Source organism: Gossypium hirsutum, chromosome A02 (genome assembly GCF_007990345.1).
Source record: "Gossypium hirsutum isolate 1008001.06 chromosome A02, Gossypium_hirsutum_v2.1, whole genome shotgun sequence".
In the NCBI taxonomy this organism is placed as follows: Eukaryota; Viridiplantae; Streptophyta; class Magnoliopsida; order Malvales; family Malvaceae; genus Gossypium; species Gossypium hirsutum.
Genome location: NC_053425.1, coordinates 14,042,340 through 14,056,620, shown reverse-complemented (window position 1 = coordinate 14,056,620; position 14,281 = coordinate 14,042,340). Strand labels below are relative to the sequence as shown.

Genomic DNA, 14,281 nt, shown 5'->3' with positions numbered 1-14,281 from the left:
AGTAGTTACTTTGGAAAATCGTGTTCTAATCTAGCAATTATAAGAACAATAAATAAAATTCCAAATTTGAAATCCAGAAAATTGCAACGACTTTACTACAACCCACATAAAACATTTAAAAGTAATAATCAAAATTGTAACATAAACAGTGTGTGTGGCTTCCTCCGAGCCCCTCGCAGCCCCGATCCGTCTAAGACTGAAAATTACCTGAAAGGTTAATAAACGGGGTGAGTTTACGAAAACTCAGTGTGAAATCCTCTACTATAAAAGGAATAGTCAGTTATATAAAAGAATTAAAAGTCTGGCCCCAGCCTTACTTACAGTTTCAGTATCAATTGGGCCTTAGCCCATTTTAACAGACAGTACCAGATGGGCTTTAACCCATTACAGAATAAGAAACATTATCAGAACTAGAATCAGAATCAGAATCAGAATTAGGTAACAGAATCAGAATCAGAATCAATATCAGGTAATAGAATCAAAATCAGAATCAGTATCAGGTAACAGAATCAAAAATCAGAATGTGAATGCAATCCCAACCCAATCCAGCCTATAACCAACCGCTACACTTCACCCGTACCAGCCCTACACTCCATGTGGGGAATAGCTCAACCCACCTAGCCCTACACTCCACAGTTGCAGCATCGCTGCTCAGTTATCAGATATTGTGACAGAGTCACCAGATACAGATATTGTGGCAGAGCCACCAGAATAGATATTTGTGGCATAGCCATCAGAAACAGATAATGTGACAAAGCCGCTTAACAGAATACGTGGCACAAAGCCATCGATAACTGCATTATGTTAGGCACATAGCCATCAACTAGAGTAACATAACCGACACACAGCCCTAGGTAAATGTGATCGACACAGAGTCGTCAATAACCATATATTAGCACATAGCCTTAGACAAATACGTTTGGCACACAGCCATAATCAGATTGGCACAGAGCCATATGTAGGTTGACACAAAGCCATAATCAGAAGGCTTTAAGCCATCGGTAGCTGTATCATGTTAGGCACATAGCCATCAACCACAGTAATATAGTCGGCACACAGCCTCGGGTAAATATGATCGGCACTCAGCCATTGATTGGTCCACAGTCGTCTTGGGCGACCCGTACGACCTTATCAAATCAGTACGAATATACGGCTCTTAAGCCTTCGGTGGATTCACAGTCGTCAAGCAACCGTGCGATCCTAACAGATCAGATCTTCCTCCGTACAAAATCCCAACCCATGCAACATGTCATGTATGCAGAATGTCATGCCCATATTTGAATCAAACAATCACAGTCAAGTCATTCATATACCAACATATATTCACAATCAAATTCGTCAACCACACAGTCCAAGTTAGTCACTTGGCCACAAGGGCAAAACAGTCATTTAACACCTTAGGGGCAAAATGGCAATTTTACCCCACAAGGTATCTCGGTAATTCCACCCTACAGGGGTATTATTTTAGTAATTCTACCCTACAGGGGTATTTCGATAATTCTACCCTACAGGGGTATTACGGTAATTCTACCCTACAGGGGTATTACGATAATTCTACCCTACAGGGGTATTTCAATAATTCTACCCTACAGGGGTATTTCGGTAATTCTATCCTACAGGGGTATTGCGATAATTCTACCCTACAGGGGTATTCCGGTAATTCTACCCTACAGGGGTATTCCGGTAATTCTACCCTACAGGGGTATTCCGGTAATTCTACCCTACAGGCGTATTCCGGTAATTCTACCCTACAGGGGTATTCCAGTAATTCTACCCTACAGGCGTATTCCGGTAATTCTACCCTACAGGGGTATTCCGGTAATTCTACCCTACAGGGGTATTCCGGTAATTCTACCCTACAAGGGTATTCCGGTAATTCTACCCTACAGGGGTATTCCGGTAATTTTACCCTATAGGGGTATTTCGGTAATTCTACCCTACAGGGGTATTCTGATAATTCTACCTTACAGGGGTATTCTGGTAATTCTACCCTATAGGGGTATTCCGGTAATTCTACCCTACAGGGGTATTGCGATAATTCTACCCTACAAGGGTATTTCGGTAATTCTACCCTACAGGGGTATTTCGGTAATTCTACCCTACAGGGTATTGCGATAATTCTACCCTACAGGGGTATTTCGATAATTCTACCCTATAGGGGTATTTCGGTAATTCTACCCTACAAGGGTATTTCGATAATTTTGTAAATCGAGGGTAAAACGGTAATTCTGTAAATCAAGGGTACTTTGGTAATTTTACAAGTCGAGGGTATTTTAGTAATTTTACAGGTCGAGGGTATTTCAGTAATTTCACAAATCAGGAGTATTTTGGTAATTTTACAAACTAGGGGTATTTTGATAATTTTACAAACCAGTGGTATTTTGGTAATTTTACAAACTAGGGTTATTTTGGTAATTTTATAAACCAAGCGTATTTTAGTAATTTTACAAACCAGGGGTATTTTGGTAATTTGGTAAACTAAAGTATTCTAAACAGGGATAACAATACGAATGACCCTAAAGCCTATTCTCGGACCAAATGGGCCCACACACTTGTGTGACCCTTTTAGCCCAAATCTAGCCACAAATATGAGATTCACCTAGCCCAGTCCAATATTTACTACACAATCAAACAACTTATCCAATTGGGCCCGTAGGCCCATCGGGCCCATATGGCCCCTTTCGGCCCGAAGTAGTCATCCTACAGCTAGAGTAGGGAGAAATACACACCTGATTGGAGACTGGAGTTAATCCACGCTCCAAGCACTCTTAGCCGACGCCCAACCCAAACGAGCACGCCATAAAGCGAAAGGGATCAGCCAAGAAAGGTACCTTACTCTCCTCATGGTTCTCTCTATTTAAAGCCAGCTTCGCATCCACTCTTATGTTAGCTTCTCGATGTGGGATCCCTCCATCATCAGAGTTTAAATTCAACACCAACTCTTGCCGCCCCCTGTTAGCAAAATAAATGCTCTTTGCTTGCCATGGGATTCGAACCCATGCCTCCCCTTAAATGCTCCACACGCTACTTGCCACTAAGCCACAAGGCTTTTTGTGTCACAATTTCTCCAACAATATTCTTAAGGCCTACCTACTACACCCAGGATTTGATTCACCTTAAACCAAAATTTTTGCTAGAGTCCAGGTTTGAACCCAGGACTTCTCCAACACTTCTCAGCACACTTAACCACTAAAACAAGCCTTCATTAACGAAATTTTCACGCACAATAGAATATTATAAGCTGCCTTCAACCGCTCCCATGCTCAAGGCCCAAAACTTCTAGGCCCAAATTCAGGGTGTTACAATCACTCAGCTAATCTGAGTGCACCCAATCATGGATGAAAGAAATGCATCATGATATTAATTGAAAACATGATTGACTAAGGCCTAAACATGTTAAACATAAATAAAATAGATCTTATTAAATTAACATAATCATCCTAGCAAATAGGATTTAAAATATCATTGTTGATGTCAAAAACAATAAAATCAAAGAAAAAATGATTAAAATAAATAACAAGAGGAAAGAGTAAACTCTATTCAGGTTAGTAGCCTTTCGGATCTACACTGACTGATTCAGTTCAACAACCTTTTGGATCTATTCTGACTGATGTGCTCCTCTGTTTTACTTGAAGCTTCTTTTGCTAAGTGTTTAAGGGGTATCCATCTAAGAAGTGCTTTTGAAAAAGCTTTTGAGGCTAAAGAATGGAGAAGGTATGGATGACTATGCAGGGGAAAAAGGGAAAAAGAATTGAGATGAAAACTAGTGAGAGTGAGAGAGGAATGTTGAGGGATGAGCGATGATCTTAGAAGTGAAGGATGGCAAGGTATTTATAGGTGAAGGTAAGGGTTTGAGTTTACTAAATATAGGTTTAAATTTCATTCCTTCCCTCTCTCATGTGGCCGACCATGCTTCAAAGAATAAGGGATGACCAAGTCTTCTCCATTTGAATTTCAAATTCAAGCTAAAAATAGCTATAGAATGGACGATTTCAATAGAGAAGTTGTTGGGCTGAGTTTTGATTATTTTCCAACTATAAGGACCTTCAATTAAGTATCCCAAAACATATTTTTGGTAGCCACCTTTAAGTTTCGAATTTGGGCTCTTAGTTACCTTTGTTGGACGGTTCTTTAGTCCAAAACTTAGCAGTCATGTCCATCTTTCATCACCTTCTTTATTAGGTCAAGTAGTCAACCTCATGCCCCAATTTGCATGGTCTTGCCTTCCACATGGATAACTTGTACATGTACATGTTTTATTTATTTAAATCATGTCTCCAATAGACCTCTTGCATAGTGAAACATACATATATTAATAAATTAGCATGAAAATCATGTAATTAAGCATAATTTCACATACTTTCTAAATTCATGTCTAAAATTAAAAATTAAGTAAAATTCACTAATTTCAATAATAATTACTCAAGATAAACACATTTATTAAGTAATAAGGTGGTAAAAATATATAGAAAAACCCTATATAATTTCGAGTTTACACTAGCCTACGAGTTTTTGTGCACTAATGAACGAGATTTTCTTTCTATTGTGATTTTGTTACTTTTCTCTTTTTCAATACATCTCATTCATGAATGCTTTTTTTTGTTGTTGCTATTTTAAGACTTTTTTCTATTCATACTAATTTCCTTTTTGGATTTTTCTTTTTGTTTTGCATGTTAGGCTAACTTATAGTTCTTATATCACACAAATCTTTCCTATTTCACTCTATTTTTACCAACTACGTCGTGATGTATCTAGTTAACCCTCAATACATATGGCCAAACATCTATAATCGTGTAGTGCAGGACTATAAAAAAGGGTAAACATAAATTAACATTTTCAAGATCGGGGCTTGTAATGAGGTTCATCAAGAAGTGTCTATAGGCTAAAAAATTAGTACTAAAGGTGAAAAACAAATAGGTCATCTTTTTGGCTCTAGATGTGTTCCAAACAATGCCTTAGGTCATCCCTAAATATCTCAACATGCACAAATTCAATTAACCAACAAATACAAATTCAACCATTTATCATTCGTACTAGTATGCTCGTTTCCTTGTATTTTCCATATCACTCGGTACAATTGATTACTTAATGCCTATTTATAGTGTAACATATAGAACTCGGTAGTCTAATAATAAAAAAATTTAAAATCACCTATCATCATGCCAAATCTATTCATAAAAACAAGCAATCTATGTACATGCTCCTAACCTTTAAAAATCTATTCATTTCTACAAGCTCAAGCACATAAAAGATAAGAAAAATCAAAGAAAAAAATTAAAAATGAATTTCCTATGTTACCCCTCAAACTTTAGTTGACACATTGTCCTTAATGTGTAGCCCATAAAAAAGTAAGGAAAGAAGTTACTCGATTGATCGTGGTTTCTCCAATTGCTAATGGTGGGTGTTTTCTTCCTTTGATTGTGTGAAGTTTGAATTGTTTGTGTCTCCTTCATGCTGGGTTATTACATAGAAAACTTAAATAGAATATACTAAAAGTATACTTGCTAATCCTACTCATACAAAATATAAATTAAAATCATCCAAAAATTAATACAAGTCTTTATAAAATTAAAGTAGTTCAATCGTCCTCCTCATCCATCTCCTCACTCCCATCATTTTCCTCATCTTCTCATTCCTCCCCATATTCATGCACTTTTTCTTCTTGTTCCATATTCGTCAGCCTGAACATATCAGGTTTATAATTGGGGACTCGGATGTTATTTTGCCTTGCAAATTCTTGGAATATTGGTCCCAACTCTTGCATCCACTGTATTATCCAATTAAGTCAGTTTAGTCGACAATTCTTGTTGTCGCTTGTTCCAATCTTTTATTTGTTTGGCTCGTAATTCTATGTACTGTTGGAACAAAGTATCATCGATAATACTTTTGGAAGGTTTCAACGGCTGCTCAGTGGATGTCATAGGTACACCCGCCTTTTTACATAATGTCATCACTAGGTGGGGAAAGAAAACTCCCACCTTCTGGCTACCAATGCATCTTCTAATGATCTAATGAATCCATTTACCGATACATACCTATTTTTTCTACAAAATAGCATAGAGTAACACTACTCTAAAAGTATTAATGTTACAAACATTTAAACCATGTACGGTTGTTGTGCATACAAATTGGATCCACATTTTGGCCTTAGGAAACATGATCGTTTGATGAAAGGATACTACGATATTGGTACCTACGTGATATTTCCATTCGCCCCTACCTTCAGCCAAGAAGTTTATAATGTTATCCATATCTAAGTCTCAAAAATATTCCACATTAGTTTCATCAATAAATTTTTTTTCATAGTGTGGAGCATTATAAAATACGCAAAAAATATGTGGGGTTACTCTAACCTCTTTCCCTCGCACAAGGACCATATCCCACATATGATCTTCAGTGTTTCTAGACTCTTGGTCTCGTAATAAGGTATAAAATTCTTGGACAATGGGGACTACAACACTCTATTTATGGATCGTCCAAAAACTTTCCCACCTATAATATCGCACTAAAGACTATATTTCATTACAAAAAATCATGGATAGATCAAATCCCCTCTCTTGGATGAATGTTTTTCTTTGAAGTTCATTAAAATATTTTTCAACATTTGTATTTGGGAAAATAGAGGGATTTTGAACCATCGATGACTTTGTATCCATGGTTCGCCTAACTTCCCTAAGAGGTATGATATTTCAATCCTAAGCAAATAATTCAATAGAACAGTAAAAAGTTTGAGTTTAGGAACCCTTAACCTTTAATATATAGCCAAAGATCGTTTAAATTCCTTGATTTTCAGCTATGTTCCCATTCATTGTTGCCCCAAATATGGTTGAAGAGTTTGTGAAGAATAATTAAAATGTTAAGAAATTTAGGGTTTAAAGTTTAAGAGGTCTTGAAAGGTTTGAGCGAGTTTGAGGGATTAGGGGTTAAGAGGTGTTTTAATTAGAAGTATATATGGTTAGGTTATAAAATGGGATTTAAAGTGTTAAAAATCGGGTTAAATGAAGAGTAAGTCATCGAGTTACGCGATTGGGCTGGGTCAACCTTGCAGAAAATTGTAGCAAAGTCACGACACAGGGGTTCTATGTCGAGACATCCTTGGCAGTACACCGATATTGCAACATAGGGGTTTTGTGTCATGATACGTCTGTCAATTTTATAGGAAGTATATATGGTTTTAGGTTATAAAATGGGATTTAAAGTGTTAAAAATCGGGTTAAATGAAGAGTAAGTCACCGGGTTACGCGATTGGGTCGCGTCAACCCTGCAGAAAATTGTAGCGAAGTCACGACACAGGGGTTCCATGTCGCGACATCCCTGGTAGTACACCGATATTACAACATAGGGGTTTTATGTCATGGCACTGACTTTGTTTCGGCTAAAAACTTCCAATTTTAAGGACGTTTCAATTTATAAATGAACCTAAATCAAATAAAAGTAAAAATCTAAACTAGGTGGTTAGTTAAATATACAATAATTTACAAAAGTTAAGTAGAAATTCAACTAATTTTTAAGTTTTACAACTGGATTCATCCGATAGTGTCATCAATTCATCGATAGAGGATTTTTCTGTTCTGTCAGTATTGGTCCATCTTCCATCATGCCATTCCACCTGTGCCCATTTGTCTTTTTCCTTAATCTTTTTATTCTTTCTGCATGCATAAAAGGAAGTGTGTCCCTTCACTCGGGGATGTTAGAAATAAATAATTTTTTAGATTGTTCCCTTAACTTCCTCCTATCTTCATCGCTTGATTGATGGCCACATTTAAAAGTTTTCGTCTCACCATTAACTTTCATATTTAATTCATTCTTTTCTAAATCAATGGGGGATCTAGAAGTGGCTAAGAAGGGTCTTCCTAATAAGATCGGTATCTCATGGTCTTCTTCAAAATCAAGTACCACAAAATTTGTGGGGATAATAAAACTTCGCACTTTGACTAACACATATTCTAATACCCCTTTTGGACATGCCAAAGACCTATCAGCCAACTGAAATATTATTTGAGTAGTTTTTAGATCCCCTAACCCGAGATTTTCAAAAATCGATAGAGGCATTAAATTAATACTAGCTCTTAGATTGCATAGAGCTCTGTTAAAATGAATGCTCCTTATCTCGATGGGAATAGTAAAACTTCCCAGGTCTTTCAATTTTTGAGGTACCTTTCTTAAAATAATCACGCTACAGTAAGCATTGAAAGTAACTTGTTCTCATACCTTAATTTTCTTATGCCTAGCCATCGTCTCCTTTAAAAACTTAGCGTATTTGGGAACCTTTTCAACTAACTCAATTAAAGGTAGGTTAACATTTAATGTTCTAAATAAGTTTAGGAAACATACAAATTCATTATCATCCCACTTTTCTTTTCTTCTAGTCTCGAAGGGAATGGGATTCTTGTACTGGCAAAATCTTTAGTTATTTCCATCTCTATCTCTACTGGCAATGTGATTACCTCCTCTGATTCTGGCTCTTCTTTTGCTTCTAGGAGCACTTCTTGAGGTTCATCACTCTTCTTCGCAATTTTCTCCGGAGAAGTGGTTTCTGGGCTACTCAGTACTTTGCCCGATCGAAGTGCAATTTACCTTTTCTCTGTGGATTATCTTCCATGTTGCTGGGAATACCTGTGTCAATTTGTCTTTTGATGTTACCCATCATGTTTATCAATTGGCTCATTTGATCCTCAAGTTTAGTCAATGTTCTTGTTGAATTGGTGCACTCAAATCGCACCTGTTTGACATCAATTCTCATTGGCTATATTTCTCTCTCAATTTTGTCTAACTGTTGACCACATGTAGTATGGTCATTTGGGTTGACCATATCCTGTGGTTTCTACAAATAAGGAGGTTGGTAATTAGTATTTTTAACTTACTTTGAATTGTTACCTCCTTATTGGTTTCCTCCCCATCTTAGATTTGGGTGATCCCTCTAACTAGGATCGTATGTATTCGAATAAGGGTTTCCACCCCTATTCCAAATGTAGTTTATATCCTCAACAGGATTAATGATATAATGGAAGAGTGACTTATCTCCTGCATGTATAGACAATGTAGAAGCAGATTCAATACGGTTAAGTTTATCCACTATTTATTGATACTTATCATCCTCCTGGATAACTTTGATCGTAACAAGTTTCTAGCCATATGTGAAGCATTCAATTGACCACTTACAAAATTTTAGTGCCATGTTCTCAATTGTTTTGTAAGCATCCTCGTATGTTCTGTTCATAAGGGCTCCTGCTACTGCTCTGTCTAATCCATACCGTGCATTCGTAACTAACCCATTATAAAATTCCTGCAAGAAATCTATGGTCTGGGCATTTTTGAATCAAGATTTTGAACTGTTCCCATGCATTGTAGAAACTTTCTCCCTCTATCTGTCTAAAAATAACACTCTTTCTTCTTAGTTGCACTACTTTACTGATTGGGAAAAACTTCTATAAGAATTTTCCAGCAAGTTCATCTCATGTCGTGATAGATCTTGATGCCTACGAGTCTAACTAAGGAAAAAGAGTTATCAATCAAGGAGAAGGGAAACAATCGAAGATGAATAGTGTCATCAATGACTTTGTTATACTTAAAAGTATCACAGTGTTGAAGAAACCATTTTAAATGTTGATTAGGGTCCTCTGTCATAGTGCCCCTAAACTGCAGATTGTTTTGGATCATTTGAATCATAGCCTATTTGATTTTGAAATTATTAGCTGTAATCGCCGACCTTGCTTACTTTCTTGAACCATATCCAGACTTGGTAAGCTATAATCCCTTAAAGTTCTTTCGTTCTGAGCCATCTGAATGTTTGCAGTAAACTGTGGTACTGGTGGGTTTCCTTGGGCGTTATTGTCAGCATCGTCAAATAGTAGGTTTTCACATGGCACGTTACCTGTAGTTGGAGGTGGTGGATCTTGCATTTGATGTTGCTGCTGTTGCTGTCACTGTTGGCGATTTCTTCGAATTATTCTCTTTGGATTTGTGGCTGCTACAATAGGTGTGCCCCTACTGCGAGTCATACACTAAACTGAGAAAGAGGAGATTAGTAACAATAAATGGAATAAAATCGTAACTATAACCTAAAAATTTCTTAATTATTACTTTAAAGTGCAAAAATTAAAATTAACCTAGTAACGTTGTGTAACAACCTGATTTTGGGCCTAGTCAGAACAGTGGTTTTGGGACCACGAATCAAACGTAGAAAAACTTATTTTTTTTATTACATATTCAGGGTCTACAATTTTACAGAATGACTTTTTTGAAATTTATTTCGAAAATTTTGACGTTTGAGCACTCAATTTAGCAAAAAGGACTAAATTGTAAAAAGTGCAAAAGTTGAGTTCTACATGCTAGAGGTGTCTAATTGTTATGAAATTTTAAATTGAGGGTCCTTAGATGGTAATTAGACCATTTTACTTTAAGTTGGACAAAAATAGACATGAGGTAAGAGAATTTTAGTGTTTTGAGAAAAGGGCATTTTGGTCATTTGGTAATTAAATGAATTAAAAACAAAAAATCTAGCCAAAATTTAATCCATCTTCTTCATGCTTGGCCAAAACTTGCAAGGGATACATAGCTAGGGTTTTTCCACTTTTCAAGCTCGATTATAAGTCTGTTCTTGCCCCGTTTTTAATGCTCTTTACATTTTTGAAGTCGTTATCACCCGATCTATCTATTTCTACCATTAATTTGAGAGATGATTGAGGTCTAGGGTTTGAACCATGTTATATATTTGTGTATTTTGATGTCTAATGGTATAGTATGCAAGTTTAATGCTAGATAAACAACTTTTGCTAGGTGATTTTTGATGAAAATGTCAAAAGGACCTATTTGTAAAAAGATTTCAAAATGTGTATAAAAGTGTGATTAATGGAAAATGTGAGCTATTATAAGCATGAAAGAGGTTCAGCTAGGCTTGTGCCTTGATGAAATTGAATAGATTTCATTTTACGAGCCTAGAGACTAAAATATAAATATGTCAAAGTTTAGGGGCAAAAATGTAATGTAAGTTTTGGACTGAATTGAGTAATGTGATTAATAAATGAGTTAAATTTGCTATTATAGATCGAGAGAAATGAGGTTCGGACCTAGATCGGGGGAAAACAAAGTATTTGACAATTAGGTCTATTTCTTACTATTTTTGTACCGATGTAAGTTCTTATGTAAATAATGCATTGTTTTAATTGTGTTTTAAATGCTTTATTATTGTATGAATTGTGATTGACTTATGGACGTATTCGAAAAAGTTACGACAAGCGTGAAATCCCGGTTGAACCTTAGGAATAGATAGGAAACAAATGTCATGACATTAGGGTTACTAAGTTTATGTGTAAGACCATATCTGGGATATGGCATCAGTGTGAGACTTCGTGTAAAATCATATCTAGGATATGGCATCGATATGAGATTTCATGTAAAACCATAGCTGGGCTATTGGCATCGATATGAGATTACATGTAAGACCATATCTGGGAAATGGCATTGGTATTGTACCAAGTGTACGAGACTTCTGAGTATCCTTTAGTATTCTAAGTGGTTCAACGGGTAATTTAACAATTATGCCAAAGATGAATTGTGTGTAAATCCAATTCGAAATGATTTAGGTATTTACGTAAAACTCATACGAAATAAGCTCTTTATGTGATGAACCTTCGATAAGATTTTGATTGAGTAAGTTATGATTATAAGATTTTATTGATATTTATGCTAATTATCATCATGTTAATTATATGTTAAATGTGTGTTTATAATTCTTATTATTTGCATGGGAACTTACTAAGCTTTATAGCTTACTCCTCTTTCTTTTCCTTTTTCTTATAGTGTCACCAAGCCAGCTCAGGAATCGAAGATTGTCGAAGATCCAGTCACACTATCAACTTAATAATTTGGGCACCATTGATTTCAATATTTTGAGTTATGGCATGTATAGGGACTTGGTCATTTTGTTATGTCATAATTGATTTGGCCAAATGTGTTGACTTATGTTGATTGATAATTCATTTTGTAAATGGCCATTGAATTTGGCTAATATTGGTTTAAGTATATATATGCATATGATGATGTTTTTATGGATGTGAAAAATTGCTTGATTTGAGTTGAGATATATGTGATGTTTGTGCATGATCAATAATAGCATGTGAATGAGGTATGGATGCCTTGGTTGTGGCTGATTTGGTTGAATGTATATAATTGGAATGGTGCTATGTTTTTTTGTGTAGGTTTGTGCATGGAAGGGTGACAATATGGCTTCGTAAATAGCCTTTTTTTTGTCCACACGGATAGGCACACGGACGTGTTTCTAGGCCATGTGTGACACATGGTTTGCCCCATGGGCGTGTGATCCAGCCGTGTGTCCCCTACACCTTAATTGTTGCAAAACAGAATGCTTAGAATTGAGTATACGGGCAGAGACACGGGCGTGTGTCTCAGCCTTGTGGATGACACGACCTCAGGCACGGGTGGGTGCCGTGGGCGTGTAAGGCCTACACCTATTTTATGAAAAACTATGAAAATTAAATCGACCACACGGCCTAAGCACACGGGCGTGTGCCTTGGCCGTGTGACTTCAATTTGTTCATGGGTGACAAACAGAGAGTTACACGAGTTAGGGACACGGGCGTGTGTGACCACATAGGCTACCCACGTGGGCGTGTCCTAAGCTACACGGGCATGTGGCTCTTAAAACATGAAAAAATTTCTAATGTTGTAAAATGTTCAAAAGTTCTCAATTTAGTCCAGAACCGCTTCCAATGTATGTTTTGGGCCTCGTAGGCTCATTTTAGGAACGATATGAATGTATATGAAAATTTTTAAGTTTGGATGGAAATTTACGTCTCGATTTTATATGATTTCTAGTGTATATGTCCAGTAATGCCTCGTACCCTATTCCAGCGTTAGATAGGGGTAAAAAGGTGTTACATGTTGCCTCACTGGCAATGGCGCTAACAACTTGACCGCCTCCGGACGTACTAACATTCAGAGTGTGAATACTATAATAAAATAGAGAATTATGAGACAATATCTGCAAGTATACGGGTTGAGTTGTAATATAGATTTTACAATGAAGTAGATGAGTACTCCGAGGATCGTACCCAAGGGAGGCGAGCACTAGATTAATTCTTAACCTAAATACTAAAAGATCTAATTAATACTTTTTAAATCAGTTATAGTATAAAAGTAAAATAAGAGATAATTTTAGAGTTTCTTAAACTAATAAAATAAAATAACATAAAATAATTTAATTTCAATAGATAAAGAGAGTAAAGTGAATCAAATTTGAAGATGGGTGATTAGCTCGCTTCAGCAATCCCAATCAACTGTCATATTGGGCTTCTAGTTAACCAACTAGTCTCAACCCTAGTAAGATCTTTTGATCTTCAACTAACATAATAATTCATTAAGAACTATTTTCCAACCTCACAGTCCAAACTGGCTTAGTGTAAAGGTGTTCATAAATAGGCAATACAAATTTTGGGTTAATTCCCACCTTGATGACTTCCCAGGGTTGTCAGGCCTAGGGTTTGTTTCACGTTCTTCCTTTCCCAAATAGTTGATCCATTGAGTAACCCTACAAAACAGTTAAGAGATCATGTCTCCACTTGCTAATCCCCCATAGAAGGATTAGTTCCCCATAGCTTTCATAAATAACATGAAATAGATGGAGGAATTAATCATAGTAAATGAATTGAAGTAGAGAGTTTAAGAAGAGCCAAATTGGTATTGATAATAAGTGTGAATTCATAGAATTAATCTATTTTACAAATCAGATCTCTTGAAAGAAGACAAAGAATAATTAAACTAAAACTATGAAAACCTAAGAAAGCAAGAAAACAAAACTAAATCTAAAAGAGAATCTAAGCTAATGAAGTGTTTTTTAACAAGTAACAAATGAGCCTATTTATAGCCTTCAGGTGGTTGTTGTCCTCAAACCTAGGTTAGCTGATGTTCCTAAGCTTTAAAGTTTAATTATGCAGACCAAAGTGCCTTTTCTACATGTTTAGTTTCCATCATAGAGTCAATGTCGAGATACACCAGGACCTATGTCACGACATAGCAACCCAGTATGCTCCTCTGTAGCAATCTTCAGGGGTATGTCGTGACACCCTCAGTCTGTATCGCAACATCAAAGGTAGACTTGAGTTTTCTTCATTATGTTTCCTATGCTGCAACATTGGACTTCCCATGTTGCGACATAGCATGCAATATCAGCCTAAAGTGCCTTCTAATGGTCTCCTGCATACTCACAAAGTATGTTAGCTCTCCCTTAGACTTCATTCAATAAAAGACTCAATTTTCAGAT

General features: G+C 36.4%; 1 non-coding gene across 1 annotated transcript; it reads left to right on the top strand.

The window, feature by feature from the left end:
• The first annotated feature begins 9,294 nt into the window (after positions 1-9,294).
• Positions 9,295-9,401, top strand: LOC121217531 (small nucleolar RNA R71). Its single transcript, XR_005913625.1, has one exon. It is a non-coding gene; the product is annotated as a small nucleolar RNA R71 (small nucleolar RNA).
• Positions 9,402-14,281: the final 4,880 nt, after the last annotated feature.